Here is a 13,402-nt window from a genome sequence, read left to right on the forward strand (position 1 = left end):
TTTGGCTCCTCCAGACTGGCTCCCGCTTCTTCGCAAAAGAGAAGCACCCCAGACTTTCCTGGTCTGCACCAGAAGCAAGTCCTCCATTCTTCGTGGGTTCCGCTTGCCAAGGCTTGGTGAGTCCTAGTTCGACTTCGACGCCGCCGACAGCAAGAGCCTTCGTGGGACAGCTTGCCTCCTGGTCCTGGTCGTCCTCGACGTCTCCTGGTATGCGTGGCTGCTGCGACAAGCTTCACATCTTCGCCTGCAATCTTCACGACATCGCCTGGTTCCTTGCTGGTTCCACGTGGTCACTGGCTAGTGACCTTGACTCTGTCCCTTCTGCTTGCAGGTACCCTTCCTTCTTGACCCCGGCCTTGGGATCCACCGGACACTCTGCACTGACTGCCTGTCAGCAACTTTCCTTCAGGCATCCATAGAAGTCCACGACGAAACCCGACGCAAGTTCACACCTATGCACCCGCAGCCTGTGGGCTAGGTAACTTGGGTACTTCGGTGCTCACAAGGGTAGTGACTATCCTAGGGTCTAGTTTCCGAGTCTCGACTTTCTAGTTGCTCCAGAAGTGTCCTAAAACTGCTTATTTCAGAACTGTACTATTTCTATCGATTATACGCATTACGCGTGAGTGTTTCCACTCTGCACCTGAATCCCGTGGGCCTCCCACTTCCTAACTGTTGGTAGTGTAGTGTAGCCCCAGCGATTTCCTAGGCCTAGGCCTATCCTATTTCCGTGACAGTGGTCCTTATACCACTTCTTTAGTATATGGTTTGCGTGGCCCCTAGGGCCTAACTGTATTACTTACCTGTGTGACTTAATGTATGCTTGAATAAGACTGTGTTGTACTTACCTCGAATCTCATAAAGAGTGCTGAGGGTTTGACTAGAATAAATACACTTTATTTTATATATATATCTGTTGTGGTGTCCTTTCATTTGGTATTCGAGGGATTATATATGGTATCACAGCTGGCTTCACATGCCATTCAGAGTTTAGCCTAAGACTGCTCTTGTCCATGCTACCACTAGGATAGCTGGTCTATAAGGTTGACTTTACAACCAATCACCATAAGGGTTGTTTGGACTGATATAAGGTGTACACTAGAACTAGTGACATCATACATCAGGCCAACTTCTCACACCTTTGTGTTAGTTCAAATCTACAGCGCACACACACGCTGCTGCCGTCCGAAAAATCCTCGTGCACACATGCGCAACGGAATCCTTCTAAGCCACGATACTGAAGAATTACAGCCCGCTGCCATCTGAAGATTCCTCGCGCTCACATGCGTACCGGAATCCTATTTCGCCGCAAGCCAGAAGATTTAAACAGCTCGCGGCGCAACGGTAACACTATACCTTTCCCTAATTATTTGATTAATCCTCAATACGTTACATTTAGATAAAAACTGCCTACCCACCAGACCTTAACACCACCTTAATTCTAACCTCCGACTGACCCATAAATTAGGTTTTAACATACAAATAAAATCACACTCATACCGCTAAAACAAAATGTACATTCCTCATAAAAATAAACTTCACATCCAGTTTTAATCTACATACTTTAACTTATTTAATCATTTTAATATATATATATATATATATATATCCAAAACAAGTGCCCTCTGCACTGAAGAGCACTCGAGACGGCGCCGGTTTGTGACAACCTTTATTCTGGGGAGAGCAGGATACACAGCGTGAGTCAGTGTGTCCGGTTGCTGTTTAAAATCACGACGCGTTTCGGGCGGAACGCCCTTCTTCCTGGTGCTCAACAGCAACATTCAGCATCACGCAGCTGTTTAGCTTGAACCAATTTCCTGCCCATGAATGAGCCAATTAAATAGGAGGTCCACCCCAGATGTATTCTGGGATTTGCAGTGCGTGTCATCTTTGCCACAATCTTAATGCTGCAAATACTTGGAATAAAGCCCTGGATGGGCCTCACCGGCATGCTCCTGCTCAATATACATCCAAGCGCTGCTCCATAGACCCGGTAAATACCAAGCCCTCCGGCCCCCTTTGCAATCCTAGGGGTGGTGCTTCTTCCCGCTGCGGGGCGGCCGCGTATAACATCCAAAACAAGTGCCCTCTGCACTGAAGAGCACTCGAGACAGCGCCGGTTTGTGACAACCTTTATTCTGGGGAGAGCAGGATACACAGCGTGAGTCAGTGTGTCCGGTTGCTGTTTAAAATCACGACGCGTTTCGGGCGGAACGCCCTTCTTCCTGGTGCTCAACAGCAACATTCAGCATCACGCAGCTGTTTAGCTTGAACCAATTTCCTGCCCATGAATGAGCCAATTAAATAGGAGGTCCACCCCAGATGTATTCTGGGATTTGCAGTGCGTGTCATCTTTGCCACAATCTTAATGCTGCAAATACTTGGAATAAAGCCCTGGATGGGCCTCACCGGCATGCTCCTGCTCAATATACATCCAAGCGCTGCTCCATAGACCCGGTAAATACCAAGCCCTCCGGCCCCCTTTGCAATCCTGCCGCGGGAAGAAGCACAAGGGGGCCGGAGGGCTTGGTATTTACCTGGTCTATGGAGCAGCGCTTGGATGTATATTGAGCAGGAGCATGCCGGTGAGGCCCATCCAGGGCTTTATTCCAAGTATTTGCAGCATTAAGATTGTGGCAAAGATGACACGCACTGCAAATCCCAGAATACATCTGGGGTGGACCTCCTATTTAATTGGCTCATTCATGGGCAGGAAATTGGTTCAAGCTAAACAGCTGCGTGATGCTGAATGTTGCTGTTGAGCACCAGGAAGAAGGGCGTTCCGCCCGAAACGCGTCGTGATTTTAAACAGCAACCGGACACACTGACTCACGCTGTGTATCCTGCTCTCCCCAGAATAAAGGTTGTCACAAACCGGCGCTGTCTCGAGTGCTCTTCAGTGCAGAGGGCACTTGTTTTGGATGTTATACGCGGCCGCCCCGCCGCGGGAAGAAGCACCACCCCTAGGATTGCAAAGGGGGCCGGAGGGCTTGGTATTTACCGGGTCTATGGAGCAGCGCTTGGATGTATATTGAGCAGGAGCATGCCGGTGAGGCCCATCCAGGGCTTTATTCCAAGTATTTGCAGCATTAAGATTGTGGCAAAGATAACACGCACTGCAAATCCCAGAATACATCTGGGGTGGACCTCCTATTTAATTGGCTCATTCATGGGCAGGAAATTGGTTCAAGCTAAACAGCTGCGTGATGCTGAATGTTGCTGTTTAGCACCAGGAAGAAGGGCGTTCCGCCCGAAACGCGTCGTGATTTTAAACAGCAACCGGACACACTGACTCACGCTGTGTATCCTGCTCTCCCCAGAATAAAGGTTGTCACAAACCGGCGCTGTCTCGAGTGCTCTTCAGTGCAGAGGGCACTTGTTTTGGATATATATATATATATATATATATGAGTACACAGGATGGATCCCTTTATGACGCCGGCGCTCAGTTTTTCGCGCGGTGCAAAATCCATACGACAGGATCCAGTCGTTTAATATTCAAAAGTGGGTTTCTAGTCCTTTGGCTTTTGGACTAGAAAAGGATTGCACTCACTCGTAGTAGTTAAATGGAAAGGTCTTTATTCTTGCCAATAAACCCAACGCGTTTCACCTCTTCACGGAGGCTTGATCACGGGATATGGTTACATTGTATGTCTGTCTTTTATGTTTGACATACTGGCATTTCCTGTTTAATTAACAGTTGCATTGTGGTCAGTGTAGTTTATATACAGTGAAAAATTATTATTAAACAGTGCTCAAAAAATAAATTCTTAATTGATCTAAATTATACATATGCGGACTCATGATAAAACGAGGTTTATTCATGATGCTTAAAGTTTTTTCGTTGGTTTTTGCTCTCTGGTATAATTTAGATCAATTAAGAATTTATTTTTTGAGCACTGTTTAATAATAATTTTTCACTGTATATAAACTACACTGACCACAATGCAACTGTTAATTAAACAGGAAATGCCAGTATGTCAAACATAAAAGACAGACATACAATGTAACCATATCCCGTGATCAAGCCTCCGTGAAGAGGTGAAACGCGTTGGGTTTATTGGCAAGAATAAAGACCTTTCCATTTAACTACTACGAGTGAGTGCAATCCTTTTCTAGTCCAAAAGCCAAAGGACTAGAAACCCACTTTTGAATATATATATATATATATATATATATATATATATATATATATTTTAACTTATTATATCAAGAAGTAAAACAGTACTCTTCGTCCAAGGAGCAGCAATAAAAAGCGGAAGATGGCTGCTGTGTTAGGGTTTATGTGTGTTACGGACATTCTATGTTCTGGAATTTTTGAGTTTGTGATGTATTACTTTGAAATGCTGCAAGGAGCAGGGCAATAAAAAGTAATGCATAATGCTAGCCTCCGGTCCGGTCATGAAATCCCTGAATGTATTCTGCAGCTAATGTTTCTTTTTGCTTGCTTCTTATTGGTAAAAAGTCTGTGAACCATGTAGTGAATGTATGAAATCTTTTGTTTACAATCCTATAAAAGGACGTGACTTCCCCACGCTAAGAAGGAGACCCCCCCCCCCCACCTCCCCTTAGCAGGCGAACCTATGCTGGATTGCTTATTTGAGAATTCTTACACATCTTGAGCTCATACTAATCATTGATGTGTATGCTTATTGAACCAACTGATTGATGGCACAGCTTATACATTTCTGTAACTGGTATTTTTTGAGTAGATCTTTAAACTTTAGAACTTGTCTGTCATTCTTTCAACAGAAATGTTTCTAGGGTAAATCCCATGCATATTTTGATTAGAACAAAGACGGATCCAGCGCGGAGCACCAAAGTCCGATAAGGACTACACTGCTCCCGGTCCACCTGTTGGTGCGTACAGGAGAGTCAAATACTGGCAATACCAGGATATAAATTTAAATGAGCCCTTTTCACCCTGAAGAAGACTTTCGCAGGGCCTTCTTTAGGGCGAGTGTGTCTAGTGTCGGCTCAGCCAGACCACAAACCCAATAGAACTCCTCTTGGATTGAAGAACCCCTTCCTTGGGTCGATCCAGTTTCAGGATCTTCGTAGAAAATGTGTAGATGGTTTCAATCTGTTGATAAGAATCAAGAAAAGATGAGCATTGCCACAAAAACATACCTTGATTTCTTTGAGTAAGAAAGCGTGCACAACAAACCACTGTCACACACCCTCCAATGAAGGGATCAGTGTGCACCATAGTAAAGTGTTCAGTTGCTCCATTTGTCCCCAAAGAGGAGCCTCGAGTTCTTAAAAGCTTGTGAACAGACACCTCTTTTGGCCTAGTGAAAGTGCCCTCTAGGTGTCTTGTGTTGAACAAATGCCATTACAATTCGCTAACATGACTCATGCAACTTAGTAATATGCACATACTACTTAGAGATGCATATACAATTTCCAAACCTAAGGAGACGATATTGTAGACACTCTAAAATTCTGTTAGCTGGGGTAAATGGTTCACTGAGTTCAGCCTCTCGATTCGGAGATCTGGTGTGATCTGCAGGCCACTATTTTGAGTCTCACTAAGGCAACTCAGCCTTTCATCCCTCCGAGGTCATTAAACAGAGAACACCATTAAATCAAGTACCAGAAACATTTGTAATTTACAACACTCAGTAACTGCAGATAGTTTTTGTTGTGTACCAATGTTTAGTAGGTAAGATCCCGGGCCACCTACTACTGTGGTCTGTCTGTAGTCTCAATTTCAGACCTCTCTGATTTTACTCTGCCATAGCCTTCCCTCCTGAGAAAGGTTCAGCAGATGCAATAATTGTGTTTTGAACATGCCTCAGGGGAATGCCACACTCAGCTTACACTAGCTTCCTTCTTCCCCTCTCCAGGAGTCTTGGATATGCAGGCTTAGAACCAGATAAGAATCATTATTCACTATAACAGCAGTCCTTGATCTCAACAAAGTTTACCACCATAAAAGTGGGTGGGAACGCACTGCGTTTTACCACCGTATTATGATAAGATTCTAGAAGGGGTACTGCGTGACAAAGACGTTTTTGCACATTTGCTGTGTGGAATTTTTTTGTGGTGGTGATATGTCATTTTGTTTTTTTGTGCTGTGTTAGTGTAATGTGATTTAGTTTTATTGTACTGCAGGTTTTGTGTTGTGTTCTGGTTGGACTATTTAGTTGTGATGTGTCATGCTTTAACTGTGGTGTCATGCTGCTTTGTGTATGTTGTTGTGTTATGTTTAGTGGCTTACTTTAGATATATCAACAGGTGTTGCTGTATTTCCAGCCAAAAGCACTAACCTTTAAAGTTCTTTATACAAATATTGACCACTTTCTAAGGTGGTAAAATAACATTGCTCCAGCTCAACAACTAATACACCATTCAGCCAAAATGGTGGCCGTTGCTAGTGCACACTTTCGGGTGGAGTTAGACTTCAGAGAACTTTTATTACTCCGTGGGGGTGATGGATTCAAATACTCCGTTGACCTGACAGAATGACCGCACTCCAAATTTAGACATATCCGCGACCCCATCCTGCCAATGTATTAAGCCTGGTGGACATCTTTGTCAACATGATGGTACCGTCCCTCAAACAGTTTTTTTTTTTTGTTAATTATTATAATTTTTTTTAAATGAAGAAAACATGTAAACAACCCCCCTCCCTGCCTCCCTGCCATACGGACTCCAAACTGCCCGCCACCCCAACTCAGCACAGTGCTTAGAACCCAAACCCCGATACGTTACTTGCGTGTAAGGAGCGGGAGGTCCGAGGAAGACCAAGAACATCCCCTGTCAGAGTCCAAATGTTCATATGTTGTGGCATATTTGAGGAGTCACCGCATGTCCCAGCAATCCTCCACCCCTACCGTACATCTTTAGTAAAGAACAGACGCATAACGCCCCATTATCCAGCTTTCCTCTGTGCCCGTTCTTCCTCCTCCACCCTTCGACCGTGGTCAGTGAGGTCCTCCGTCCCTCCAGGATGTCGCCTCCGCCTGTCTGAGCGTCCAGAGTTTTTCACCTGCTGCTGCTGGAGCAGAGTTTTCTGTTGAAAATCTATTGGGTTTTTTTTAAGCTCTGGTTTGTCTATTGTCGAAAGAAATTAAAATTATTAATTTATAACTACTAATTATTTGTTTTGTGTAAATGTTCTGATTAATCAATACGTACTAATAAGAGAAAAACTATACGTGGGGATGCATTAATGTTGCTAAATAATAATGTGCGGGTTTAATTAAATAAATGTTGCTGAGTGCTGTTTATTTTAAAGCTCAAAAACGCTTTTAAAATGTTGTGTACTAATGCTTTTCTTGTGTTGCAAAGACTAGATAATTACATACACATAAGGGTATTAGTGGGGTTAACACTGTTTAATCACTATGCTGTGGTAACGTTGTTTTTGTCTCTTTTAATTAAGATGGTACGTTTTGGCCTAGTGAAAGATGGCTGCCGTTTAAAGCCTGTATTTGAGTAGTCGATTTGGGATGAGAAGGCCTTGCTGAACATGGTCGAGAGTCATCTGACCACAGTCTTTGCCTGGTTAAAAAAGTTTTCCGTGAGGACAGCAGCTCTGGGCGGACATCCAAGTGTCCTTGGAGGACAAAGGAGCCACAATGAACTTTGTGATCACAATGCCGGTTCCGAGGAAATATGAACATGAAAAGAAACATTTGCAAGTTTTAGTTCCTTCTTCCGTCTTTTTATTTTTGTGATTTTTCTGAGCGGAGATTTTTCCAAATGTAGCGATGCTACATCCTTTCCTGCTCGCTCTGCTCAGCGGTTCAGCGGATATCTAAAACATTTTATGTTGCCTTCTTTTGTTAAATTTATTATAAATATTGTTAGCCTAGAGAGGGTCATTGTCATTGCATTTTGGATTCTGAGGCCACTTCTTTCCAAACTTGCGTTGGTGAAGATCGATGCTGTGAGGACGGTGACTTGGGAGATTTCTACTGAGAGACCTGTCCTGACCCGTTTATGACATTTAGCTAGAATAGGTAATTATGAGAATAATGATTTTGCTTTTAAATTGATTTTCTTTGAACTAATTTTAGATAAATTACCATTATTTGAAATACAGTGTTGGTGGTTATTTCTTGTCAATTATTGAATACTCTATTTTGATTATTGTTGATTATTATTGGTTAAATCATGACTCAAGACAGTGTCAATTAGGTCTTATCGACCTTAGTGTAGATGCAGGGTGTTTAGAAGGTTTTCTCTCCACAGGTTCAGTGCTGATAGAGTAATCGAGTATATGTTAGTGAAATGGGCCCAAGCGTATGATGAGTGTATGTGCGTGTATCTGTGAATTTACTCTATCCGTGGAAGTAGGGAGAATTTGTACACCCCAATCTGCACCAATTTCCTGGTAGCAGAATTTGATGGTTTTGATGATTGTCTTGATCTGATTAGATTGCTTGTACATTGGCTTTTGATTTATTGATTATTGATTGATGTTGGTATATGTACTAATACTATATGTTGGAGTCGTCGTGTTGAGTTTTATGTAGTGCTTCTGGAATTTGGGAGCTGGTAGCAGTTCCGTAGTAGGGCAGAGGGAAGTATATGCTGCTCTCGGGAAAGACGGGATTGTTGGTCCTGTACGTATGCAGGAAAAACGTGTGACAATTGAAGTTGCGCGTCACATTGTCTGTGTTCGGAATTAGTGACATCGTTGTGTGTTACTATTAGCAATATATTTCTGGTATAAAAAGGAGTGTGTATGGTAGCGAAGGTTATTTATGAAACTCTGGTCTTAAGTCCCAGGGATCCGTAAGGTTTGCCGTTAAAGCTTATCGCGGGAGGAGTAATAGGTATTCTCTGAGCTTGTTTGAAGGACTGGGCAGAGGAAAACACTGCTTGGTTAACGTATGTTATAATTCTGTAGTAGGGCAGATTGTTCGCTGTTCTCGGGAAGGCAGGATTCTGTGTGTATGTACTACATTTTCTTGTATGAATGTGCGTGAATGTATGAGCATTTAGTTGATTGAAAGACTCTTTGGAGCAGTCCTAGAGGAAACAGTTAATGGATGCATGTTAGAAGGGCAGAGTAGAGGATGTGCTACTGTGTCAACGAGAGTATTAATTCCGTACTGAAACAGAAGTGAGTGAAAGACGGGATTCTTGTGAAATAGATTTTCTTTACTATTCTTTGGTTAGCGAAGCAGACAATGGAGATGTTTATATGTTGTAACTAATAGATTTTGTAGAATCTGACACAAAGTCTACTGAGAAGTTTTGTAAAGGAGGGGTAGACGACTGACAGGAGACAGGAGCAGGAGAGACTGCAGTGACTGCTGACGTCATTGAGACCGCGCTCTGATTGGATAGTAGATCAGAACAGTGCTCGCGCTGAGATTGGTGCGTTGGTGTGAGCCACGCAGAGATTGGAAGGAGTCACTCTGTACTCTAGTGACGTAGACGCTCCAGGATTGGTGCGTTAGTGTGAGTCGCGCTGTTATTGGATAAAACATCGTACTATTCAGTTGTATTATGGAAGGGATTAGAAAGTTTGGTAAAAGCTAAAATGTATTACCAAGAAGAGAAAAAGAAAAAATCTTTATTCGGAAAAATAAAGCGATGGTTTGACAAGGATAAAGATGTTAAAACGAGAGAAGGTGAATTGTTACCTCCATCGAAAACGCCTGCATCCTTTATGGCTGCGAGATATGGGTATCATACCTGTATATGGTTGGAGAATTGGGTTAGGTATACTAAAGAAGATGGTGTCCTAGCATTCCCAGAACATGGTTCATTTAATCTGGCCGTGTTGAAAAATTTGCGGGAAAAGATGTTGTGTCTTGACCCAAGACCAAGGCCGACACAGTTTGAGGCTTTAGTGGAATGGGAAGAAGAAGTACATGAGCGAGAAAAACAGAGGTCTGGAGGAAACTATAGATACATGTTTGGGAGGAGACATGATCGTGAAACTCATCATGATCGAATGAAGAGATGGCGAGATGCTAGTATGTCAGAGGGATTATACCCTATGAGAACAGTTGAAGAGAAGGGTACAGAAAGGGTTCCTGAGGCAGAAGTGAAAAGATATGGAATTAATGAGTATGAGGATGAGGTCTTGAATGACATGATTTACAAAAGACCACCTCCATATAGACCAGAACCAGAAGAGAGCACACCAGTGGTTTCTCCGATAAGAGATACATTGCGTATCATTGAGACAGAAAATGTGACACCTGAGTTAAGAAGTGGTAATCCTTTTAGGGAAAAAGAGAGAGAGAATAGAAGTGGTGATGAGAATACGAGAGAATTAGCCAGAACTACATCGGAGTTGACTGAAAAGATTAGAGAGCTGACAAAGAATCTAGAAGCTGTTACGGTGCCTGTAACCATAGGTCCGGTTATGCCTGTTTTTGATAAGCAGAGGACGGGTGAAAATAGTTTGGTGATTCCATATGTTGGGAATAGATTGACAAGTTTGGCTGGTCCCTCAGGAGATTCAGGAAAAAGGACAGAAAATGATGATTTGAGACAATCCAGACATGAGACATGTAGTGAAGGATTAGAGGTACAGTCTAATTCGAGATTGGATGCTAGTGAAGCTAGTTGTTCAGGGATGCCGATTTTAGAACCACAGAAGAAAGTGGTTCCAGTGAGAAAATCTACTGAAATAACAGCTGAAGATTTGAATGAATGGATGAAAGTTCTTCAAAAGAGGGATAAAGATTCACAGGCAATTGATGTGGCTAGGTTACGTGTAGAATTAGAAGAGCTTGTTGCAGGGACAGTTCCTACGGAAATTCTGAAAAATCATCATGATGGTGAACTGTTGTTTATGTGCAAAAATATCACCTGGAGAGCTAAAAATACACATGACAGGTTAAGAGCAATAGCGAATGAGCAGGGAGTTGACATTGATAAGGTGAAAGCTTTGCAGAAGTCTTACAGGATGGATTTCACGGATAAAGATATTGAGAATCTGAATGGTGCTGGTAGAACAGGACAGATTAAAGAGATGATCACTTTATTGCGAAAATGGGGTGATGTTGAGAAGTGGAAGGATAGGTGGTACAAGAAAAGGGAAGAATCAGGGGATAGGACTTATTCAGCATTTCCTGTGAGAGAAAAAGAGAAAACAGTGGATGCTTATCCCATGAGAGAAATACCTGGAGGAGGATATGTACATGTTCCATGGACCAGACAGGATATTTTATCATTTACGAATGATTTCCCTCGACTGAGAGAAAAGCCCGTCGAGTGGTATAGGCAGGTAGACAGGTTTGTGAAATTGTCAAAAGTGCTGTGGATTGACCTGAATAGTCTGTTTGATATAATTGTTCCAGCAGACTTGTGGGCTGAGTGTAAAATAGTTGTAAGTTGGCCTACTGAGGAATATCCAAGAGACCAGAGAACAGGAGCACCAGATCCAGAGGTAATGAGAAAGTATGATCAGGTGATGGTGTACCTGAAAAGTAAAGTACCTCCGAAAGAGACAGACTGGGTTAAAATAGATCGAACACACCAGGAAGCAAAAGAATCAGTTCATGCTTTTTATGAGAGGCTGATACTGGCTTTTAAACAATTCAGTGGGGATGAACACCTGGGTGACAAGGATTTGAGTCATTTTGTATACAGATTTGTATATGGCCTGAGACCTGAGATTAGTGAGAGAATTCGTGAGCATACAGTGGACTGGCAGAGTAAGAAAATAGATGAGATTTTGAGACATGCAAAATACTTCAGTGATGAAATTGAAGCAAAACAGAGAAAGCTGAAAGAAAAAGCAATGTGGGCACAAGTGAAAGTTGCGGAAAGACAGGAAGCACAGTTGGTGGAACAGGCGAATAATGCAGGAAATAATCCAGGGAATAGGCCCAGGTATGCAGGGAAAGGAAAGGGGAATCTTGAGGAAGCCAAAAAGAAGTTCCCGTGTCACAACTGTGGCCAACTGGGACATTGGAGATCTGAATGTACCAATCCACCATTGGCGAATAATGAGGGTAAAATATTAACTCAACAGGTGCAGAACGAGGGGATTAATCGACAGCAGCAACAACCTTCTGTTGTGAAACAGCAGAGTCAAGAGCCAAAACCGCCCTTGCCGCAGAGTAGAGGGTCACAAAAGTACAATCAGGATTCAGGATTCTACAATGATGAGCAGGTAAACAAACCAAGGCGTTCTAACCAGGTACAGCAGTACTTGTTAAAGAATGAAGGGAGTGAGTCTGAAGGTGATTATTGACGGTGCCGAAGAGAGGAGGAAGAGTGCATACTTGGTGCAACTCTAGAAATAGACCAGGCAGGACCATTTGTAGATGGGAAAATAAATGAAGAAGGTGTTACTTTTTTAGTAGACACAGGTGCGACAAGATCAACTGTCAGGTCAGTAGATATTAGAAATCTTCCTCTCTCGGATGAAGCAATCCAAGTAGTTGGTGTAGCCAATACACAAATCAAGACACGTCTTACTGAACTAGTAAGAGTACAAATAGGGAATTTTCAGACATGCACAGATTTATTGTCTGTGACACTAGTCCAGTGAACTTGTTAGGCAGCGATCTGCTTTGTAAGATGAACTGTACAATTTTTTGTACACCGGATGGAATAGCTTTTGAAACACCAGATGAGGATGTTTTGTACCGAATGACTCTAGAAAATAGAGAGAGTGAGTTAATTGGTGCATATGCTGTGTTTGATCCGGAGGATTTGCCTCAAGAGCTGAGAGACACAGTGAAAAGGACAGTTTGGGATTTTACTGGAGAGGATGTGGGATTGATGAATAATGTAGATCCTGTGAAAATTGCAGTGAAAGAAGGAATTACTTATCCTAACATTCCTCAGTACAAAATGACACCAGAAATAATTGAGGGAATAACTCCTATTATTGAGAAAATGATTCATCAAGGAGTTTTGAGAGAACTACTGAGTAGTCCGTGTAACTCACCGATAATGGGGCTAAAGAAACCAAATGGGAAGTTCAGGATTGTACAGGATTTGAGAAAAGTTAACAAAATTGTGGTGGCATGTTGTCCCATTGTGCCAAATCCGTCAGTGATTTTGTATCAGATTCCACATGATGCTGAGTGGTACACAGTGATTGATTTGTGTCATGCTTTCTTTTCAAGTCCATTGCATCATGACAGCCAGACGATTTTTGCATTTAGGTTTGGCCAGCGTATTTTAGCATGGTGTCGTATCCCACAGGGGTATACGGAGAGTCCTTCGATATTCAATCAGTTATTGAAAAAATCATTGGAGAGCTTGATTATGCCTGAAAACTCAGTATTAGTGCAGTATATTGATGACCTACTCGTGGCATCAGACACGTGAAGCTTGTGAAGTAGATACCATAGCTTTACTAAATCATCTGGCAGATGGAGGGTTAAAGGTATCTCCAGCCAAATTGCAATTTTGCAAGAAAGAGGTGCATTATCTTGGACACAATATTGAAAAAGGTCTAAGAAAAGTG

The sequence above is a fragment of the Triturus cristatus genome, chromosome 4_2 (genome assembly GCF_964204655.1).
Source record: "Triturus cristatus chromosome 4_2, aTriCri1.1, whole genome shotgun sequence".
NCBI classification, from domain to species: domain Eukaryota; kingdom Metazoa; phylum Chordata; class Amphibia; order Caudata; family Salamandridae; genus Triturus; species Triturus cristatus.